Below are 25105 nucleotides of genomic sequence, written 5' to 3' on the forward strand. Positions count from 1 at the left end.
CCACTTGAATCTTGATAACTTACCTTATTTATGCCTCCCAAATCATTATTTGGGCTCGTAAGATGCGATAACACCATTAGCATTGCGAGTTCATCACTCACCACACTAACATAACATCATAAACATTGCGTTATTACTCAGAAACACTAATTCCGGGTAGAAAAACGCAAAACTAATGTCTGTTTTCATTCTTTTATTTCATAGATTCTTCAAAACAGCACCATCAAACTGTCAAAGTTTGTTGAATGCTGCTTAGTTACTATAAAATGCGAAAAAAAGCTGAATCATCTTCGATCAGCATTTATTAAGGCAATTTTACATCCACAAATGTCGAATCATAACAGTGTGCCCTTATTTGTGTATTTATGAAGACAAAACAGCATTTGTCGATGAATGAATCAATTATGGTCCCGCCATATTAATTTCACTCTGGTTGCTACAATTTCCCTTTTTTCAAATCACATTATCTCCATGAATTCGCTCATAAGATGCTATGGTATGATTATTAAACTTTCTAAATATAATTTAGCGCACAATTACTGCCCAATCAAACCAACAAATGCTGAATATGTTTTATTCTTCACTGGTGGTTTATTTTAGCAAATGCTAAATAACAAGAAATATACCGCTTTCAGAGGGGGCACTCGCAATTTTGCTTCTTTTTCATCACATTTCACTGTTAATTAATGATTTGATCACTACAGTCGACTCTCCATATCTCGATGTTCTACATCTCGATATCTCTCCCTATGTCGATGATATTCTCGGTCCCTTCATTCTGCATATAAATTTTCTCTCTATATCTCGATATCCTCCTTATCTCGATATCTCCATATCTCGATGTGATTTTGTTGATTCTTCGCTCCCGATTTTCTCTCCGTATGTCGATAAGCACTTTATCAAAGGATACTAGACCAGATTTTCGTGATTAAAAAACATCGAAGAGCATGAAATGACGTCTGCTTGTTTATTATTATTCCTATTTTCCTAACAACGGATCGGTTTTCAATCTAGTATTCATTTAAAGTATAGAACATATCGATCTTACCCTATCTCGATGGTCCCTTCGATATCGAGATGTGGAGAGGCGACTGTATATCAAAATAAATCACTTCAATTATTTAACTGACACTACGAAATTAATTATCACAGACGTGTTTTCAATCTTATTTTGTTTTGTTTATTTTGGAATAAATCCGTCAACATCGACGTTACGATAAAATCATTTTCAAGGTGAAGCTACATTCATCTAGAACAGGTGGCCTCAACATAGCTACCATAAATGCTATTTTGCTTTATTTGTGTGACATAAATATGCACTTCATAGCCTCTTTCTGAGTTGGCCAACTAGTCACGTTCTAATCTACAAGAGGTTTTGAGGGATGCGATGAAGGTAGAAGTACCTTGACCGTGGTTTTATGGGCGTTTATTTATAGCACCCTGGAAGCAATTCGTTAAACTAATATTGTTACTTGGGAGAGCATTTGATGATTAATTGTTCTAAATTGAATCTTTTGAATGCCGGCAATCAAAAGACAGAAACAATGCTCTATTTACAGGATGAACAATATTGTTTTCCGTGAAAAAAGGAATGATCATGCGTTTGATGGTTGTGACATTCTGCTTTTTAAAAAGTAGAACCCATCTGTCCAGGGTCAACGGATGTATGCAAAAAATATAAAATAAACAATGCTGTCTAAATCACAAGAAACGAGCGCCTGTCTAACACGCATAAGCCGAGCAAAAAAAAAAAAAAATTGCAGTCAGGTCTCCTATTAGAACTAAGTACGATCTATCTTTAGAAGTTGAACTTGGCCGGTAGGGGCGCTCTTTCTGATTTACACTATATGAACCATGAGGGACAAATTTAGTAATATATGATATCTGTAGATCCTGATGTTTTGGAAGGTTCGTATCTTCGGAAGAGTTGTTCAGTAGCTCAAGGGCTGATATGTGATGGTCATTCTGATACGGAATTACAGCACCAGGTGGCACTAGTGAGCATGGAGTTTTTGTTCTGCGGATAACTCAGTAACCTGACCACTTATAAAGATGGCGTATTCGTCAAAGTTATTCAATAAACAAGGGCTAACATTATTTGAGCCAAAAAATTTCGAAACTTTGCCACAACGTGGCGCTAGTGAGCGTGGAATTTTTGTTTTGCGGATAGCTCAGTTGCCTAATCACTTAGAAAGATGGTGTCTTCGGCGAAGTTGTTCAGTATCACAAGGGTTAACATTTTTTGTGTACTGAAAGCTTTCCTTGCCAGTTGACCTTTTTTTTGCGTTTGTAAGTCGTACGAAATTGCTTTGCAATAGAAAGCCGAGAAAATTTTCAACTTAGACGACGGGATTCGAACCCTCCATTCTGAATGCTCCTCTCAATTATCAAATTATGCTATTTTTGTTACGTAATTATATATCTGTTTAAAATCAGCAAAAAATTGCAAAAGAACAATTAGCTTCAAAAACAATTTTCTTTCTAAAGATAGAAGTTTAAGTCTGCTAATACCTCATGTTCATCTGCTTGCAATTTATCAATTCAACACTTTATTAGCCACGAGCCACAATTCTCTCCTCTTCTGGTTTTATTTCGCTTCGCTTCTGCACTTTGCTACATATAAAAAAGACCAATTCATAGGGGCTGTCCATTAATTACGTAACGGGCAATGGAGGAAGAAGGTTTTAGATTTCTTACGTGTCATACAAAAATATCCTTTTTTTCATACAAAGAATCCACGGAGGATCGCATGCCCGTCAATTTTTTTTACGTATTCATTGGATAGCCCCATACCTACGGACGATTGAATGAGCCAGCAATGCAGCAGGCTCCTAACAGCAGTAGCCATGCTAATCTTGGTTTCATCGCAGAAAATCGAAACTGAACCATCATCAACGGAGTGACGCACCTAATGCCAGCCATGTGGTCACACTGAATAGAAGCCCCACTAGGTCTGGCCTTACAACTCAGTGGTGTGGTGGCTTCTGATGCGGCGATTCGTGGATTACTCAACGCTTCATCTGACTGATGATTCCAGCCGTGCTTGCCCGGAGGATAACTGTAAAATACATTCCGGAGAAGTGTTCAGTGGGCTCGCCATATTGACGCAGCATGAACACTTCCCCCGCATTAGGCAGCATTCCCGATGTTTTCTGATGATGGTGAAGCTAGTGGCACTAATCACTGCTGGCAGAAGTTGTCCAAAGGGATGGAAGATTGTGCAAACGAATTAGACTCAGCACCTCGGGTATTTAAATACAATGTCACAGCCTATTCGCAATGAAAAATTAATCTGAAATTTTCTACACCAAGATCAGCCAGTCAGTGGTTGAATTTCGACGTGTTAGCTGGAGACAAGTCCGTTAGAATTTTCACATGCGTTACTGATTAACGATCACGAGGCTTGTAATCACCATTACCATTAATTTCATTGAGTGTTAACGGCTGACATCGGTTGATATCATCACAATTCAAATGAAAATTACAATTATGAATGTTTTCACTGCCCATAACAATATAAAATACATACTGAAAAAAATGTCTGAAAAATATGGAGAAACTTTGCCTTGGAGAAACACTATATATCCAAAATTGACGGTTTAGGCGCAATCATTTTTGTCTTCCTAGATATGGCTTTGGGACCAATGTGCATTGAATAAACTAAGAATGAAACATATAAGATTGCAGACATGTCAACAAAATAACACAGATGATTTTCTAAGATGTTGCTTTTCTAAAAGAAGTGGAAAATCAAAAAGAACTCCAAATATTGTTAAACCAAAAATATGCTCGTGATTCATCTATGTCGTTTTAAAATAGCTATTAAGCTTACAATCATTCCTGTTGTTATATATACCGTCGGACGGGGCTACTATTGATTCCAGGGGCTACTTTGGAAACTCACCTTTTGTATTTATTAGCAGCGTAAATACTATTCTGAGTAACTTTGTGTCTTCAGCACTTTTATTAGCCAATGTATGCTATACTATTAGGCATGATTTTTTTGGAACAACATCAACAATATCAGGATAAACAAGAAAACAATTAAAAAAGTCCGAATATATTTTCACAAGGTATAAAACATTGGCTATGCAAACATTGTTTGAATTTTACCCATGTCGTGGAAACTTATTGGGAGCATCACAAAACTATCGAATCGTCATGTTTCATGAAAATCTTGTGATTTGTTCTGCTTAAAATTGTTGTTTTATTAAAATAATTGATCAAAGGTCTTATTTTTACGACATTGGTTTTATTATAATGTTTCGGTTTGTATATTTTACAACATAAAAAATATAAAATAAATGTTTGTAAAAGTGAATAGACATAAATCACACATATTTCAATACAGACCAATGAAAGGTTAACAACATAGCCCCTAATTTGTTTTATTTTACATGAATTTGCAGTACAAAACAATTGCATCCTTCAAATGTTTCTAATAAACTACTTTTAAGCCAGCTCTAAATGCTAAAAAGCTAAAAGTATATTATTTCTTTACGATCTTGCAAAGCCTTACTGTCTAGATTGTGTTTTTATTGAAAATTACTTACTGGTATTAAGTTTGTTACTGGTATTAATGAGATCCTTCTACACAGTGCTGGGAATGGTAATAGTAGTAGGCTTGACTTTTCGCGAAAATCACGTGGCTCTCCCAGTACAGTAGTTCAAAAACGTGAATCTCATCAAGTAGCCTCTGTTGGGTGCACGAATTTTCTGAATCATGAGTGTCATTGAAGGCTCTAAATGCGGGAAATGCAGCGGGAAATAGAACATTTTTCTACAGTAATTTCGGGTTGCCCTTAGCAACGGGTGTTTTGCAATTTTCAAGGCATTTTGCCTACAGCAGCGATGGGCGTGAGTTTAACTGGCTTCGCTGACTGTGATTGGCTTTGTTTGGCTACTGTAGAGTGAGTTTCAGATTTTTTCCCAACCCTGCTTCTACATATCGTTCATATGACAGTAAGAATAGAAAAAAATCAGTTTTGTATATAACTCATTAATCATCGCAGTACCTAGTAGTTACATCGTACGTTTATGTCAACTTAAAAATCAAGCACTCGTAACTGATAGTTCCATTTAAGAGGAAGTTGAATGTTTAAATTTCATGCTGGCATGTTTTGTTGAAATTTGTTATATATGTGTAATATATGTGTAATTGTATCTAGCTTTGCCATTTTCTAAATTATGTTTATCAATGAAAAACGTTCAATAACATCACAGCGAACGATAATCTATAAAATTAGTTTGAAAGTTATAAGGAAAAATCATTTCATTATCAAATTGTGAAAATGTCCAAAGTAGCCCCTTTATTGCCTTGAAGGACACACTTTTTTCGCTATTCAAGCATTTTTTTTATTTCTTGATGGATTTGCCTCATATTTTGCACATTTGTTACGTACATATACAATTATCAATATCTATCCATAATTCTAAGAGTTACAAATCCTCAAAGTTAAAGAATGTAGAAACAATGTCTAAAGAAGCCCCGTTTGACGGTATGCTACTTAAATCTAAATTTTGAAAAGCTAACTAATGGAAATTATGCAATGGAATTATCCCTTACCGTCGCCTAAATCCGTCGCATCTATTTTTATTTCGGTCGCAATCAGTTTTGATTCGTCCAATAACTAACGGTTCATTATGATATAGTGAGTGGTGAGAATACAAAACTTTAACGTTATAATAAAATGTTTAACAAGATTGATTAAATCTTCGGGCATTCCCTTAAAATTCAATTGTCTTATAAATTTATTGCTGAGAAATATAAGCATATAAGACTGTGTAGCCGTTAAATCCGAACGAGATAGTGTTACAGTCGAACCCCCGCCAGATTAAGCATAATTTTACACCGCTAGCGCATGACGGCTCACCATAGTAGCATGTCACAAAGTACTTGAAACTATTGAGAACCAGAGCTACAGGTTCAAAGCTCTGGTTGTGATGGCTATGACCGTGGTCATCATGTAAAGATCAAGCAGACAATGCTGTATCATGTCTGCGCCGAGGAGGCAGTTATTCTAGCACAATTTAGGTAGCGTTGCTCTGATTTGGTGGTTTATCGAAGGCTCGTCACCAACCAAGAGAGTCAAAAGTAGAGCTAACGGATTGATTTAACGGCAGTAGACCCGTTAACTGCGGAAAGTCGGCATGAACGTATCAGCTATCCTGGAAATACGCTGGTTTCAAAACAGAAGAACGTGAATTCCGAGCGGAGGATGCCATCGCCAACATTTCATTCATGAAGAACACTTCCGACCCGTCATTGGAACGGAAAATCTTCATTCCGTTACCAATGATAATGGACTGCGGCTTGTAACTTTCGTTGCTAATCAGTAGTACCTACTTCGTACGCAAGAATATCCGCAAACACACCTGGCAATACCCGAAAGGCGATACCTGCTCCCAAATAGACCACGTGCTGATTGATGGGCGATATTTCTCAGTTGTCATATATTTCGATTCGGATCATGATCTCGTTGTTTGGGCTAGGTTAAACAAAAATCACAGAACTATGCGTTTTAACTTCCAACGCTTGTCAACGGATGGGGTAGCTGCACAGTACCGCCAGTTAGATGAGTTAGACCGAATGAGATGTCAACAGCTTATGGGACCATATCCATGAAGCTGTGACCACAACGGCGCGGGATGTGATTGGTACTGGTGAACGACGAAGGCAAAACGACTGGTTCGATGAAGTGTGCAAGAGTGTGTCAAACGTTTAGAATGTTGTCAAAAGCCATATGCTTGTAGCCGGTACCCGACAACAAAGAGCGGTACAGGGCAGAAAGGGCCGAAGAAAAGCGAATCCAATCCACCGCATAAAGAAAAAGCAGCACGAAGAAGGTTTGGTAGCTGAAGCACAAGATAGCATGAACCGAAATGATGTGAGGAGATTTTTTGCAACGGTCACTATACCGTACCAGTGCCCGCCATATGCAATGATCGAGAATGGAATTTGCTATCTGATAAAACGGTGGTTGCTGACAGGTAAAGGAGCACTTTCAGCAGTTGTTGAACGGCGAAAATGGAAATGTAGCGAGAAACAGGTTGAATAAAGATGAAGCCGATCAAGCTGTGGACCCACCAATCACAGGAGAGGTTAAGAGGCCTATCAACGAGCTGAAAAATAGTAAGGCTGCTGGTAAGGAAGAGATCCTGGTTGAACTTCTCAAGTGAGCAGCTTCACCAATCGACCTACCGAGTACTTCTGAAGGTACGAGAAGGCGAAGAAATGCCTACCGGTTGGTTGGATTACCTAAAATGCCCAATCTACAAGAGAGGGCATAGACTAAAGTGCGCCAATTACAGAGGAATTATCCTGCTGAATTCGGCGTTCAAAATTCTGTCGTGCATCCTGTTTAACAGACTGAGACCGCTCGAGGAGTTCTTCGTCGGCGAATACCAAGCTGGTTTTTTTAAGGGCCGTTCGACAACGGACCAGATGTTTAGCTTGCGAACGATCCTAGATAAATTCCGGGAGTTTTTGGAGTTGACAGCCTACACTCGTAACCGTCGGACGCTTTTAGAATTTCTCCTGTGCTTCATATCAGCAGAATGAGTGGTGTTCGCAAAAACACACTAGTGATTGATTTTAGTGTAGTTCCAGTGCGACCTGAAGTTCGAAAAGTCGAACATTTTTTGGAACATGAAATCAAACTGAATTTGTCCGATGTTAAAAGTATCCAGTTACACAACACGCGTAACTGTGTATACATCGAGATGGTGGACAATAGTACAGCGCTGCGCTATGAAAAAGCGCACAATATTAAACGAGTTGTTGTCTGGAAAGACAAGCAATTCAAAATACCAGTATATGTGGACAGCGAGGCAGTGACTGTGAGAGTGCATGACCTGCCCCCATCCGTCCCTCATGCGACTGTCGGTGACTTCATGATGAAGTATGGGGAGGTGTTTTCAATACAGTCCGAACGTTGGAAACACTACTTTGCCGGCATACCTAACGGAGTTCGAGTGCTGCAGATGCGAATTAAGCACCCTATTCCGTCGTATCTCACGATAGCCAATGAGGTTTGCTACGTTGAACACCCGAACCAAATCAGGACCTGTAGACGATGCTCCAAGCCAGCCCATCCGAAACAAAGATGTATGGAGGTGTCCTTAAGTGGGCACGAAACTGTTACAGCAGCACCAGTAATCGCTTCAGTAACCGAACAAATTTTCAACCAGACGGATTTCCCACCGATTAGCAGTGAGCAATCGACCCCATCTTCCCCGGATGCGAGTGATCCGTTTGCCAAAATATTGGCAAAAGGCAAACGTGCGCTTACCGAACTCGACAACAAAGCACCTGAAGAACAACAGAGCTCAAGTGAAGGCGACGACGATGACGACGACGGGAACGGCAGTTCATCTTCTCCATGCGAGAACAACGATGGCACCAACAAGCGACGGCTGTCAACGAAACGTGGGAAGGAGAAAAAGAAGTTGTGTGCTATTCAGGGATCACAGAGTAGCTGTGATTCCAATTTGTCTAAAAATGATAAATGTTATCAGAAATAATCGGCCCCGTTAAGCCTTCGGGCGTTTGGGCCTGCCAAATAAATCGATTGAAAAAAAAAAAAAAAAAATTCCGGGAGTATAATTTGCAGACTCACCATCTGTTTATTGATTTCATGGCGGAGTACGACTCAGTGAAAAGAAATGAGCTTTGACAGATAAACTGCGGAACACGGTTTTGTCTCAAGCACCAAAATACCTTTTGAAGAATTCGATTCTGGCTTGCAGTCTTATAAAGGGCTCACAAATTTATTTTCTTGGCTCCAACGTTTCGATCCCAATTTGGATCTTCTTCAGGGATAAAGAATTATTCGCGACTGTCCAAAAATATTTAGCCTGTGCTGTTGTCGTAGTATAAAAGATGGGATGTCAGTTTGGTATTTTAGTAATATCATCTATACGCCTCCACTTGTCTAAGCTTTCGCCCACAATTCACTGTATAATAGTCACTATCTACACAGACAAACAGACGTAACAGCTAGAACAATTATCAATGTAAAATATAGTCACGCGAACATTTACGCCCAATGCTAAAAATACTTCATTTGGCCAACCGTGAACTAGGTGGCGGTAATGAGCAAACGTCAAACTCTAACAAAAGTGATGCGAGCGCCACGAGTGGCCCGTCGGCCAACTACCAAATATTAGAATTGGGCGCTATTCTGCTGAACGATGAAAATAATTAGAGTGTTACGTCTGTTTGTCTGTGCTATCTAGCTTTCACTTTGTTATTGTTGTTGTTTGTTATTGGTTCAAAAAAACTGTCAATTTTCCCCTGTTCTGATGTGATATGACTCCAGTACTTGAAAATTGATAGACAAACACTTAATGTAAAAATCAGTTGCATATTCATTTCGCTAGTCATGTTCAAATCTTTTTCAAGAATCAGTCATACAACAGATGTTCAGAGACTAGGGCAATTATCGATGGGATAACTTGGGGAAAAAACACGGCGATGAGGTCGAAATAGAGGTGTTATGTCCCATAAAGCGCTAAAATTTTACGAACGTGAATTCAGCACTCACAAGCAAGATATTGTTCAATTTTCTTTGGTGAATACAATATCTGATTACTGTAAGTATATTCTAACATGAATTCACTAAGTAGGGTTAGCTTAGACTGGCTACACATATTAATGGTTGCTTATTCGTGATTGACTACAGTCAGTGAAGATGCACAAAAGTAAACCAGAAGTTTGATTGGGACTGGCCATAATCTTCTTCAATGTGCATAAATCAGTGCCTGTGTTTATACAGCGTCAATAATGGTGCCGGCCACGTTCTTGCAGTCAGGTGGGATTTGGGGAAGGAATGTTAGTGTGTAACCTTTGCTATTTGGAGACCGTGTTTGCCTCTGCATCTCCACGAAGGTTACTGGGAGGAATTTGTTAATAGTGAGGATCGTTGGGTCACAGAATTCACTTTCATAAGTGATTAGACCATGATAAACAATTATTTGTGAGATATAAACATGCATATAAATAAAATATGTTCAATTGATAAAAAAAACAAATATAAGAAAATAATGTCGACACATGAAGTGACAAACCATTCAAAGTTTGATGAACAAATAGCTAAACGCAACATTCCTGCTGTTGTCATGACGAAAGCATGTGTTATTATATTTTACTCATATCAGAAGAAAAAATTGGTTGGCTGGACCATCCAAAACTAACTGAGAAAGAAATCACTGTGGAGAACCGAAAAAAATACACTTTTGTTCTTCATGCAAAAAATCACTCTGACACAACACAAAAACACGAATGCATGGGCTTCTACGAATCACTGTCCAGCAATACGCGCGCAAACGTGAACATCTGGAAAAAAATCCAGTCAGGCGACGCTTGAAAAAAAAAACTCATGCTTGTTCAGGCTTCACAAGCTACATGCTCTAACATGAATTCACCAAGTAGGACACATTTTGTCATATTTTTTATTACCCTAGTTAAAGATCAAAGGTTTTGTTCTCTAATAATCAGGAAAAAGCCTTTGATTGTCGCATACTTTGGTAAGAAACTTTACATTCCTAAAAATTGCATATAATTGTTAAAAATATATATTTTATTTGCCTCAGAGGATGGAGGAGGTCTTTGAGAACCTGTTTTTATGACCACTGTAAAACAGTGGTAACCGAAGTGCGGCCTTTTGCATGGTTTTGCGCGACCCGTGAGTCCATTCTTGATTTACGTACTATGTGGTCCGCATGGTGTGTAAGATATATATTTCGTATCTTCACATTATTGCAACCATGGCTAGTTTTTTCTGAGATTTTACAATTCATTAACAGTTCTGCATTTCGTTTGGGTATCCCAAGTTTCTGTTTGTGCTGATTTTTTTTTGAATCTGAATGAGAGGTTTTGAAAAGGCAAGAGACTGAAAATCTTCCTGAAAGATATTTGCGATACTTAGAGTGCGTTTTTATGTTTGGGATGTCTGGTCTCAGAGACGGGTCTTGATGTTAATTCTAGATTTAGCACAAGACTTAAGGATTAAGTGGATCATTAGATATAATTTTAAATTCTCTACGCTCAGTCATTGAATTGAAGTTTTGCAGAGGTTGCGTTTCTTCCAAGATTCATCTTAAAAAAATGGATCAACGCCTGGAAGTGAAATCGGGGAATCTCGAATATTTTACTGTGGTCAAGAATCTTTCATGACCCTCAGATCTTCCATAGATTTTTGTTGTTGGAGACACGTAAGAATCTCTAAAGTTTCTTCGAATCCATATATTTGAATTCTGGAGAGCTAACTGAATTGATTAGGTCACGTTTTTTAACTATACTCTCGCATTCGTAAACTTTGTTTTGTATTTAAAACTAGTGGTCCCGGCAAACTTCGTCTTGCCATCAAGTAGGCTGTTGAAAACCGCTATGAATCGTCCCAAACAAAATGACAGTTCCTTTCAGTCCCGTTTTTCCTACTCTCCCGGTGCACATCCTGGAAGTTTTACACACACAAACACGTCGGAACCCTTGACGAACAAAATGGAGAAAGAATCATCCAAATCCGTTGCCCCGTTCGTGAGCCATTTCGTGACATACAAACACCATTCAATTTTTATTTATATAGATTAGATGTAATTGAAATGAAGTCTAAAAGGAAAAAACCCAAAAAAATCTTAATGCATCAATTTGTGGCATTTTTATAAAGCTTCAAGAGACAAATATAAGTAATAATAATTTTCAGCTTTTCAGTTGAGTTTTAGAACATTTTGCCGAAATCTACCCACAAATGTTTGCACAGTACCGTTGTTTACCTTAACTGTATTTCTTTTAAAAAAAATCTATACCAGACGGTAATTCTATGATTTTGATGTATGTTTTAGATTAACGCTTCGTTATTGCTCAAACTTTGTGATCTATTGGAAATATGGAGAATTTGATGAACTGACACATTTTCATCGACATTATTGTGCTAATACCAGATACATACCACACCATTCTATGACGTCATATCTGTTATGGCCTCTGGCTAAATCGGGTTAGAAACCACACAACCGGAAGTCGCATAAAAGTTCACGTAATAACTCGTTAATTCATTAAAATTACATCAAACCCGCAAAACACGGTGGATAAAATCGTCAGATTGATGAGATTGCGTTAATTTATTTCACCGATATTTTCAGTTGTTAAGATGAGATTAGGAATATAAAAAAATAGGAATTTGTGTGATCGTTTCTCCCGACGAATTTCTCAACGTATTTGTGCAGAATACTCTCATGTTTTTCATGTTCCAACTTTTGCCAATATGTACAAATGGTCATGAAATATTAACCTTTGGATAAGCCATTCTTCTGTATTAAAAAACTGTAATAAGTTGCTTGCTATGACAACTAGAGGCGCCATATCTATTTAAAAGAAGCGGCCAAATACTAAGTGGAACAAATTTTTTAAACAATGTTTTAAAAATACTTAAAGGACCCATCAACATGTTTTATTTACACTTTGCGACCCGGGGCTTGTTCTGAAAGTATCGAAGCCGCGGCCCGCATAGTCAGTTATGTTGAAAACCAATGGTATAAAATATTTTTGTGGTCGTAGAGTCATGGTTTTGGAAGCAATCGATTTTTAAGGTTTAATGGGTCATAATTATTTTTAAAAGTTTAATACAACGTTAATACAGATTTTTGTTCTTTTTGGAAAGCAATTTATGCCTTTGGCTAAGGACCCAAAGATTTACACCGGCTTATTGTTTTAGCAATACAGAGCCACTGAAAAACTAAACATTACATATATTTTGCAATTAGTTTAAATGGACAAATTGATGTGAAGTTTTGTGAAAAAGTTACACATATTCTCGGTGAGAATCGAACTCATGACACCCTGATCTCTAGTAAGGATGCGTTACCCCTACACCACGAGAGGACTTATGGACGCAGAAGTTAACCTGAATTCGATTACAGCTCATTAACCACGTGGTCCTTTTTCGCAAAGCGCACCTCTTTCGGAAGAATTAGATGCCCATCCAAACACAACGCTTTCTATTTATACCCAATGCCTAGCCCGAAAGCGCATTATTTTTAAGGTATTGAAATACCAAACCACACTCGCCAACAAAGTGATGACTGAGATTTCTATTGTGTGGGCTTCCAATGGGTTGCGACGTTCTCAAATGACCGGTTATGGAACATGGAACATTAATTATGATTCATGGTTTACGGCTTACCAGCCAAGTGGAATCGGCAACCAAATTTCAAACGCCAAATACACAGTATTTTTCCATCAAAACACACCAATTAAAACATTCAGAAAACTATTTGTTCTGTCAGTTTCCCACTGACGAGATTTCCAGAACTGAACAAACAATTTCGCCAGAGGTGTCATCAATTCAAATAAAATCGCCTCAAAAAGCGGCTGATTTGGAGCTGCCTAAGAGATTCACCTGCAGTTCTTAGGGGAAAGCTGCCGAAGAAAACAAGGCTTTTAAAAATTCTGTCCTTGTAAATCGATAGGAGATTGAGCAACGCATGAATGTAAACAGACAAACACGTAATTTGTCTGCTAATGTCCAAGAAAATGGCAAAAAAAAACGCGGCATCGACTTAGGCAACGTCCATTTATTACTTAACGCTATAATTGACAATTCTCCCATCCCCCCTCCATAACGCTTTTAGTGTGAAAAATTCCAAATTTTTGTATGAACCGTAACGCTTGAGCCTACCCACCTCCCCCTAGAGCGTTACGTAATTTGTGGATGGCACCTCAGACTGCCGAGAATATATAAATATACAGAATATATAAAAATTATAACGATATAACATGATATAATAATTTTCTAATTTTTTATGGCCCTGCCATACTGTATCTGTCAAAGGACACGAACTCCAGCTTTAAAACACAATAATTCAGGCACGTTTGGTCTCAATTTTGTGACACCCTTTGCCCCAAAAACGAGTGCATTCTGCCATGCATACACTTCCCAGGGTAGACATAAATCAACTAAATTCACATATTGAAACACTACATATAGGGTGATGTGCTACACAGCCAATTCAGATTACCGACCCCAGTAAAATTTTACTGGGTTTTGGAACTACGGTTTTTTCGGTAATTTTAATAATTACCGAAAAAACCCAGTAAACCAAAATATGTTTTGATTGATGGAAATTACTGACTTAGTCGGTAAAATTGTAGAGCGTTTTTACTGGCTTTCCAGTTTCCAATGCTTCATGCTTTGCTTCTCCGGATTCTGTTTTATTTTTTATTTTTTTTTCAGAAATCAATACAAATTAAAACCCAACCGACATGGACATCGACATGCATTTTTCGTGAGAATAAACCTATACCGTATGCTCATATCTCAGTGGAAGTAATCGAAAAATGTGTGACAAAATCATTATTTGGTTGGTTTACATACAAGAGGCATACTCAATGATCCAGATGAATTTACCTCTTGTATGGAAAAAACCGTAGTTCCAAAACACAGTAAAATTTTACTGGGGTCGGTAATCTGAATTGGCTGTGTAGTATCCATCGTATTAAGCATTGATCAGTGAGAGCTGCAATTTTCCCAGTATTGCAGTGAATGATGCTGATACAAACCGATGCCAAACAATTCTTTCTCAAAACGGCTTTAGCATTGTACAATAACATTTTGATAAATCTTGATCTGTTTTTGAAAATAATGCAAAGAAAATGCATCTTATCGTATTCTCAATCCGTCGTATCGTTTTCAACTCCGTCGCAATCAGTTTCCAGATTCGTCTCACAACCTACGGCTCACTGTGATGTATTGAGTGGTTAAAACACAATATATCAACGCTATAATAAAATGTTTTACTAGAATATATAGATCTACGGCATCTCCCTCCATTTTTTTCAGCATGATGGAATATACTAATTTCCTTTAAAATTCATTGTTCGTCATCAAAATTCAGCCCAAACATATGAACACAATTCCATTTGACCGTACAATTATGGCATTTGCTCACAGTACAGCGAAAACAACACAATCAAACGAACCGTATTTTTACGTCGAGCGTCGCGCACACATTGATGCGCACAAGCTTTTTTTTTCTCAGTACGACGGATTGAACTTTGTTTACATTCTCAATTATACGCGGCGGTTGAGGAAATTTCGTAAAGTTTGGTGATTAATTGAAGTTTTACGGCGTGTGATTGGAATGAAATCCTTCAGTGAAGAAGTACGAAGGTTTTCCATAGTGAAAATAAGTGTTCGTCCATGCGATTTCGGTGAAAAAGTGAAAAGTGGATAATTGAACTGAAGTTATTTATCGAAATACAGTAGTTTCATTGCATTTTTGGTGTACAGGTGGACGAATCATAAAAGCTTTCACAAAATTACATTCGGAAAATGAATCTATGTTGCAGGTAAGTTGGAATACCCGCCGTAGTGGAACATTTAAAGTTTGATGCGACGAATATTAGCTCTTACGACGAAGTAGAGCGAAACCCTACATTGTTTGGACTTCATTTTGGCAGATCTTCCTCAAATAGTGCATTTTACCAAAGGTCCCCCTACTTTCTTGGTCCGCAAAACCAAAATGTGGGGTGGAATGATGCTGAAGTGCGGGTAGAATCAACATGAATAGAATTCGAGCAGAAAGAGTTATGCTAACGATACCACCACGAGAACGGGAATGAAATGATGGAATGGTTGTTGCTGAGGAAACAAGTGAAAAAACTGGGATTTTGTGGGAAACTATCATCAAAGCTTATATCTATTATCAGTGCTGGGCACTATGTAGATCAATGTTGGAGTAAGAAAAAAAGAAACAGAAGCATACCCAATTGGAAATTACAAGGAATGGATCGTTAAAATGCCTGCAGAAATGGGTTTTCTCGCCGCATTGGGATCCTATTATTCGCTCAAGAATCAGTACGATTGCTTATTATCGCTTTTTGCACAATTCTCGGATCTCTAGTGGGATGTGCTTTGATTTGCGGCACGAGTCGGCCACAATGACTGATGGAGAAAAACGAGAGACTTGCAGTTCCAAGCACCATCATCGTGGACAAAACAAGATGCTCGTGGTTGTTAGCATTAAAATAATAATTATAATTAGCGAAGGAAATAATTATTGCGATTATTTTCCAACTCATTCACTTGAGCGGTTCTTGGGGGCTATTGCGCCATTTGCGGAAGAGCGGAATGAACCGCGACAATTCGAGCGCACTAAACGGTCGCATTTTGAAGTCTTACCGAGGAGCAATTTCGCTGTCATTGTCTTTTATGGGCTCAATTATGTGGAACACTTGCTCTGGAAGCGGGACGATGGAGCATCTTCCGAATGGCTGTGTGGCACTAGCAAGGGAACAACGGGTTGTTTCTCGACCGTTTAGAATGATTGTTCATTAGGGGTCCATGTAGAAGTGAACAATCTTCCAATGGTAAAGTTATTCTTATAAGCATTTATAGGCCACACGTGAATGGACATGTGAGTTAAACAACTGAGGAGATGTTGATGGCTGGATACGTTCATTGCTCACATTTACTGCTAATGTTTTATGGTGGAACATTATTATTGAATCGTTTAAGAATTAAGATGAAATTTGATTGAGTACACAAATGGCCGCCAATGGGGAACCTCACCCCATCCACACTTCTCGGTATGTGTTGAAGAGCGACCACGAGAAATATTTATTTCAAGTTATTAACCTTACCATACAAAAAATGTTTTGAAGGAAAGCATGTAATTGTTTCAAACAATAATGTTTTCAATTTGTTTTGTGAAATGTATTATTCTCTGAGTGTGAATGTATGCAAACAATTGTATGGAAACACGTGTTTTCTGATAATTTGTGCGAAATAAAGCTTACAGTCACCTCACATTTATGGATCATCCAAAGGTCGTTTTCTAGAATAAAATGTTATTAAAAATCAAGGTTAGGCTGCACAGTGGTTTCATTTGCTCTACGAATCGGTCATAAATCGTTTCATACAAGATTTGATGAAAAATACCGTCAGAAATTGCCAAACCAGTCATGTTTGGCTCTCGAGGTTGTTGACGTTATTAATATTACCTCAAAATATTCCCACATAAACCAAAAGCTCTTTGTTTGAAACCTTCAAGTAGACATGTTGTCACGATGAGAGGGGTTCCAATAAATTGGTCAGATGAAGTTAAGTATCTAGGGCTCATGCTGGATAAAAATTTAACTTTCAAAAATCACATTGAGGGCATTCAAGCCAAATGTAATAAATATGTAAAATGTCTCTATCCCCTTATTGATAGAAAATCAAAACTTTGTCTTAAGAACAAGCTTTTGATATTCAAACAAATTTTTAGGCCAGCCATGTTGTATGCTATACCAATATGGACTAGCTGTTGTAATACCAAGAAGAAAGCTCTGCAGAGAATTCAAAATAAAATTTTGAAAATGATTCTGAGGCTTCCTCCCTGGTATAGTACCAATAAGTTACATAGAATATCCAATGTTGAAACATTGGAACAAATGTCAAATAAAATCATTAATAATTTCAGGCAAAAATCGTTGCAATCTTCTATTGCCACGATTAATGCGTGATATGTTTAGGTTAAGTTAGGTTAAGAAAATTGAAAACGTTTTTTTTCCTCGTATAAGCAGGTGAAATCAACTCACCTGTAAAAAATCTTAACTGCTACGGCAAATAAAATGTAATATGTTGTTGACAAAATGTTAATAAAATCTTAAATTTCTTTTACCAAATTAGGATGATAGTGTTGTTTAATAACACAGAACACCTAGATATAAGAAATGAATGTAATGTTTGGAATGATACTAATAAAGAAATAAAAAAAAAAATATTACCTCAATAATTCTGATTAAGGTATTCATTACATATTGAGGAAGTTAAATGAGTTACATCAATACTGGTGAACGTTTACGCGTTAATTTATTAAGTGATTAGACTGAATTCGATCACAAAATCGCATTTTATCAATAGCAACATAAAATACGATTTTATGATCGAGCTCAGTCTAATCACTTACGATATTAACGCGTTTGGAGCACTTAAGCATTTTTATTGGCACCAATTATCAAAAACGATAGCACCCATAATTGATTGATCCTTAATTTTTCCTACTGTGAGTGTAGATCCTCAACTCGTTAGGTTCCAAATCCTCGAACCTTGGCCGTCAAAACATATGGTAGGTCATTTACTGAAGTACGGCGATTAAAGCCAAACTATAACAGGTTAGTCAATCGTCAGTATTCCATCCGCAGCAATCGTTTTGTTTTTGTCCATTTGCCCCATTGACACAGTAGTAGAGCGAAACTTTGTGTGTGTCTGGGGTGGCCACAGTGGCACATCACGCTTCAGCAGAGCAGCCGACGACGGTTTAAATTGTGCTGTAATTTCAAGGAAATTAATCAAAATCCGCATCACGCGTGTTAATTAATTATGTTGTTTGTAATTTACTCCACTTCCCGGTTCGCGAGCGATGCAAACAAAAGCGTGGTAGTTTTTCTCTGGTTTGGTGTGCGATCTACATTTTGGTATATTCGTCTCTGCGGTGCTTCAATATGGACAACCTGGACCCGTAATAATAGTATTGTAAATTTTGTATTTTGTAATTGTGAGTTTCGCATCATTTTGAATAACACTAGTGTATTAGCCGAGTGGTAAGAGTCTGCGGCTACAAAGCACAGCCATGCTGAAGGTGTCTGGGTTCGATTGCCGGTCGGTCCAGGATATTTTCGTAATGAAAATTGCCTTGACTTCCCTGGACATAGAGTATAATCGTACCTGCCACAAGATATACGAATGTGAAAATGGCAACTTTGGCAAAGAAAGCTCTAAGTTAATAACTGTGGAAGTGCTCATTAGAACACAAAGCTGAGAGGCAGGCCCAGTGAGTACATAATGCTATGAAGAAAAATAATTAGTGCCTTAAATTTCTAATATAATACATTCACAACAAGTGAATGTGATTTCGGTATAGTAATACCGAAGGATTCAAATGAGTAATGAAACGGGAACTTCTTTAGCCTCCTTGTACCGCCCACAGCTACAAAGCAAAGCCATGCTGAAGCTGCCGGGATTTGCTTCACGGTCGGTTCATTAACTTCCTTAGACCTAGAGTATCATCTTACCCGTCATACGATAAACAAATGCAAAAATGGCAAAGACGTAATACAAAGAAGAAGATTGTGACGCAAAATTGCGTTTCGTAACTAGTATTCGTCACCAAAAAATTGACTGCATTTTATTCGTTTTCACTCACAATGAATCATATATTTGACCAGTCTACTATAAGTAAGTAGAGACACAAAAAGACAACAGAACATTGTTCATGAATTTTGTACATGATGTGACTTGCTCAAAATAAATCATATTTGTACTATGTAATACTAGGGCGATTCAAATTTTAAAAATGTTTGAAAATCCAATCTCCCATATGCTCCTTACCATCTTTACCATAAAAATAGTGTTCTGTGAAATTTTCAGCTTTCTAGGTGGTGATTTAAAGGTGGCCCAAAGGCAATGTAGGTTAATATGGATATTACTATGGAGAAATTTTGAGAAATGTTCCAACCACGTTAGTACCATAATGTAAGTAGAAACATATCATTCCATATTGAAAACTCATTCTTCAAATCTTAATGGAAGGTGTTGCTGAAGAAACAAATTCCTTTCGGGCTAATTTTATTTGGGATTTTCGTACATGTTTGCAGGGCTATTGAACTAAATAATAGCAAACAAACTCAAGAATATCTCTTCTGCTATCCGTCGGATTTAATTTCTCTCTTTAGCAAATTTCTTCATTATGGTTTGAAGAATGAGTTTGGATAATAAGTTTGTACTTACATTACAGTACTAGCGTGTTTGGAACATATCTCAAAATTTCTCCAAGTAATTTCCAAATGAACCTACATTGTCTTTGGGCCACCTTTAAATCACCACCTAGAAAGCTGAAAATTTCACAGAACACTATTTGTATGGTACGGATGGTAAGGAACATTTGGGAGATTGGATTCTCAAACATTTTTATATTTTGAACCGCCCTAATGTAAAACGCAGTTAAATTAATACAATGTATGTGCCATTCTCAAATTACATTATATTACATTTAGTTTTTGCTTGTTTCCGTAAGATAAAGGGTTCGATATGAAACCACAGGGCCATAAATATAGACACAATTTTCAACTATCAGTATCTTTGCAATTGAAAGAAGTAGTGTTTAGCAACAAAAATAGTTTTTTCAATCTATTTTTCGAGTATATATAAATTTAAATGAGAAAAAAAAGCGGATCGATCCTCATTAGAAAATTTTAGCAATTTATTGCGTTTAAATTCACTAGCGTTTCGTCTATTGAATCCGGAACCCTTGATTAGTTGTTGGTTGACGATACACTTCTCACAAACGGTATTGCATGATGTTTAATGAAGTCAACTACTTGCTTTTTTCCTGCAGAGTCAATGCAATACGATGCATTTACTTTGAACTAATGCGTCTATGAACAATGCTTGATGTCGTGTCATGGAGCATTTAACGGGTTTACTCAATGGGCACATAGCTCCATGGTAACGCATTATCACTGTCGCAAATTGCCAGGCATTTGTGTGGGTGAAATAAGACGAAGAGTTTAACTAAGGTTTGATTTCTCATGATGAAACGTTCCAATATATCGTTCGGTGGTTTCTATATACGAATTAGTAAAAAAAATCCTAAACCACAAACTTTTTTAGTTAAATTAAAAGAGATAATTCTCCCAACAGTATTGTAGAAAAAAAATACGAATAACTAATTACTAATTACGAAGTTAGAAACCAGCCGAGGGTAGCCGAAAAATATTGGTCCTAATCCCCCTACAAATCCTTGGCATATTAATAATATAACAAATTTTGTGGAATTAAATGATTTTCAATCTGCTGAATGCTTTGTCAAAATTTGTAATATTTTTGTGTGAAACCCCTAATCAGAACGATTCCATAATTTTTTACAATTTCACATCTCAATTTGTCCAAATAGACTCTTGTGTCTACGAGCTTCAGGATTTATTTTCACCGTAAAAGACATGATAATCCTCACTCTTTGACACTACCCCGAACGCTATTAAACCGAACTCCATTACCCCGAATGTATAACATTTGGAGATTTATTCTGATTAGAAGGGAGAAAGATAATGGTACGGTCTCTTATGACCATTGAACAACCTTGGCTTAAACAATTTATTGACAAATTTCAGAAGATAAAAAAGAAGCTAGGTTGTTGGCAAAAAAATCCTTACATACTATGTTTCGTTGGGTTTTGTTTTTGAATTTCTGGGTGATTCATAAAGATATAATGCAATGCTCTGAAGAACGGCCTATTTCAAAAAGACGGCTTTAATATGCGCAAAATTACGATGTAGTAAATTCTTCTTTTGGTCCTTGCTGCCCACTTCCTTCACTCACAGGATATAACCTCTAATACCCAAATTTTTATCTTCGATCTAAATATAATTTTAAGTTACCTATTTGAATGATTTATTATTTTTCGCAATTATAAAAATCAAGTTTTTACACTACCTTTAACCCGTATAGGCCTGAGTGAAAGCAAAAATACTGAAACCCTCACAGCTCAGAGAATTCTTAACGAATTCAAATGATTTTTTGTCAGTTCACTGGCCCACATATATAGTTTCTAGAAGTGGCCAGAGGATCGCGGAAATATTCCTGTGGCCGGAGTTATTCCGGTGGGTCACTGGGTCAAGTCGGGTAAAAAAATGCTATTTTTCGGGACATGCCAAGTTAAGTTTATTTATTTACAATGATAATCATTTTAATTTGCATATATCATTAAGAACTGATATTCAACTTTATAAATGAAGTGTTTTGCATCTTTTAAAATAAACCGGATGTGGCCATTCGGACGTAATGCCCGGAAGAACTGGCTATAGATTTGTTGGATACTAAACCGTTTCAATTCTCAAAAAGTAGGAATCAAACATAATTGTGCACCAAAATGCATTCCCATAAGCTTGGCACAGATGTTCAGATACAAATTGGCCACTTTATCGCAAGTTTGAGGCGTCCCGGGACTCAAAAATGGTCATTTGTAGGATTAATCAAAGGCAAAACTCATAGTTATCCAATTCAATCGTTTCTCAAAAGGATTACACTTATGCAATTTTCTTAAAATTCCGTCATGTAGTGGCCACATTATAACCGATTCCAGAAATTATCTGTGACTTGAAATTTGCCTACCTCCAGAGGCACAAACCCACAGTACCCTTCTCACCCGACCTGACCCAGTGATCCACCGGAATAACTCCGACCCCAGGAATATTTCCGCAATCCTCTGTCCACTTCTAGAAACTAGATATGTGTGCCAGTATACTGACAAAAAATCATTTGAATCCATTAAGAATTCACTGAGCGGTGAGGGTTTTAGATTTTTTGCTTTCACTCAGGCCTATACGGGTTAAAAATATTATATTATAAATTTTATTCAGGATTTTTTTCCGTGTAATGATCGGAAAAACAGATTTAAAATTATATTAATACCACCAAGCTCTTTTTCTGTAATTGGTTGGTCGTAGAAAAATATAAAAGGTACGATTTTTTATATTACACGTTAAATGAACCCCAGGCATTTGTAGGTTATATAATAATACAATGTTTCAAACAATTTTCAAAAATACAATGGAGTTTCCAAAGTCATAAATAAACTTTTTAAAGGTTTAAGCCAAAAATAAAATCATTTTGATTTACGAGCTATGAAAAAATACATAAAATTCCAAAGTGTACCCCGTCTAAAGGCGGGGTTGGGTATTAGAGGGTTAACGATGGCTATGGATGATCATCGTTATATTTTTGCTGCAAGAACAGCATTTGCAGTGAAAATATCAAGATGTTTTTGTTTCTCTTCATTAGTTGATCAATCATGATCATGAATAACAAAGTGAGCGCATTTGCAACCGTTCGTTCTAATTTTTGCGGATTGAGATCCACAATAGAAAATCCCCTCTTCTGTAAATAAAGGTGACAAGAAGCAGGTTTGTTGACATTTTTTCACTTCAGGACGCTAGGCAGCGATTCAATATTCCTTCCTGAGGTGAAATAATGATTACAATCCCGCTACTTGTCACCTTTATTCACAGAAGAAAGGTTCGATGAAGAGAAATCGATCATGCAACGTACGCGCTTATTCTAGTACACGCTTAAAAAAAGAGGTGATTAGAAGCAAAGGGGTGTAAGTGACAAAAACCTATTTGTAGGAAAAACGACTTTGAGTTTGTTTTCAGTCAATCTTAATGCAAAACAAATTGCATGGAAGCTAAAATAAGCCATTTTTCAAAATTATTGTATTTTTCTTCTGAACGAGAAAAAAAGCTAAACATATCTTCAGAAAGCTTGAAAATAGTAGAATTTTTTAACATACACAACTTAAAATAGACCAGTCACTTAAACCCCTTTTCGACCCCTAAAATGTGAAATATAGGGCGCCGGATCCTATTGTGGGCACTTTTGTATACTTCGGCAGTTGGGATTTTTGAAAACTTCTGAGCCCATATTTGATCACAGTGCGTCGTATTGAAGTGATTGTTATTGCAAAGTTTCAGACAATTCGACCGAGAAAAATCACCCATGGCAAAGTGAAACATGGAATTACTCAAGTAGCTTTGCACCCTTTAAGGGACTTTACGTATTTTAAGCAATTTTGTTCTCTCCACGACGAAGAGAGAATCTTCCTGAAATCCAGCAGTTCGATGCACTTATATATTTAAAAATTGATGCAAATGTTAAGCCCAATATGTTTTAGAATGATAACCTATGACGAAAAGAACAAAGCTACCGTGGCCGTACGGTTAGTGTTCCCAAGCATCTAACCGCATCGAGTCAAGGAGTGTGTGTCGATTCCCGCATCAGTCTGGAAAACTTTTGGTCAGACACGTATTTCGATTGTGCCACTGGGCGTTGCATACTAGTCCGTTGTCTAGAGTGGTGCTTCCTTGAAATGGCAAATCGTTTACTGAAAGCATTAAAGTGTCTTTAAAAAAACGCTCTAAAAGTCCTCTGGAAATTCTCATTACCCATATTATTCTACATAAGATAAATTTTACTTAGTTAGCCGTAAGACGTTGTATTCTTTTGGTGATGTTACGTCATAAAATAATGGTTGGAACTGCTGCAATCAGTTGTAAATACTATTAACTACCAAAACTATTTTTTTTTTGGACACCATAGTGCAAAACAGGGCTCTTTCACTCAGTGACACTGAATGAAGTGTTCTCAATCTTATTTCGCAGATTACTCTACACTAAAAAATATGTTTAGCTTGCCACAATCAATCACAATTGCTTTTTATTTCATTAAAAAAAAAAAAATTCATGGCGAAATGGGTTTATTTGCAATTCTACATTACATCGGTGAAAGAAACTATCACCATTCGATTCATTGACTTTTTTACATGGAATATGGAGGTTTTCGAAAGCCGCAATTAGCCGCATGGAATAGGTGCCGTTTTTGATCCATTGTTTCCCACCTTGCGATGATACCTGAAAATCGCAGTAAAAGTTCTATCTAACCATGTAAATAATAGATATATGTAACTTACCTTTTCAGTACTAAAAGCTTGGCACCAACGCATCACATTTTATCTGAAAGTATAAAAAAACATATGTTTTAAGTATATTTTTCAAGAAATTATTTGGCATTAACCAATTGTTTTATTTAGTGTGAAAAAATCGTAGTTCTTCCCAGAATGAGTTTTGTTGAGATTCTTACACGACTTCAATATTTTTGTGTATCGTTTTTAATTTAAAAGCATAATTTCCATTTTCACGACAGATTGGCGTCTTGAACAACATATTCAACCTATCATGAGCAGTTCTGTTAAATGTCATGAATATCTCGTGACTTTGATATTTTAATGTTGCTAATAACACCATTTGCCGTGGAAAATGTGATCGGAAAATTTCGGAAGCATTTTTCCAAGTGACCATTGCCTAATTACTCTTGGTTTATTATACTTCCTGATACTATATTACACATGGAAAAATGCTATTCAAATTTCATTTTTCCAAAATTTTGACATATAACAGGACTGATCATGAGAAATTGCAAAACAGTAATTTGTGCAACGGATAATAACGAAGAGTGCTGTAAAAATCGAATTGAGGGTACCATATCGAGATGCGTTCGTCATTATTCTG

General features: G+C 37.0%; 1 protein-coding gene across 3 annotated transcripts in view; it reads right to left on the reverse strand.

The window, feature by feature from the left end:
* LOC5565211 overlaps positions 1-25105 on the reverse strand; it is a 299615-nt gene that overhangs the window by 169342 nt on the left and 105168 nt on the right. For all 3 annotated transcript variants that reach the window (XM_021855192.1, XM_001649521.2, XM_021855191.1), the window contains one exon: positions 24508-24550. The gene's annotated coding sequence lies outside the window, so the exon portion shown is untranslated. The remainder of the gene's footprint in view (positions 1-24507; positions 24551-25105) is intronic.

Source organism: Aedes aegypti, chromosome 3 (assembly GCF_002204515.2).
Source record: "Aedes aegypti strain LVP_AGWG chromosome 3, AaegL5.0 Primary Assembly, whole genome shotgun sequence".
In the NCBI taxonomy this organism is placed as follows: Eukaryota; Metazoa; Arthropoda; class Insecta; order Diptera; family Culicidae; genus Aedes; species Aedes aegypti.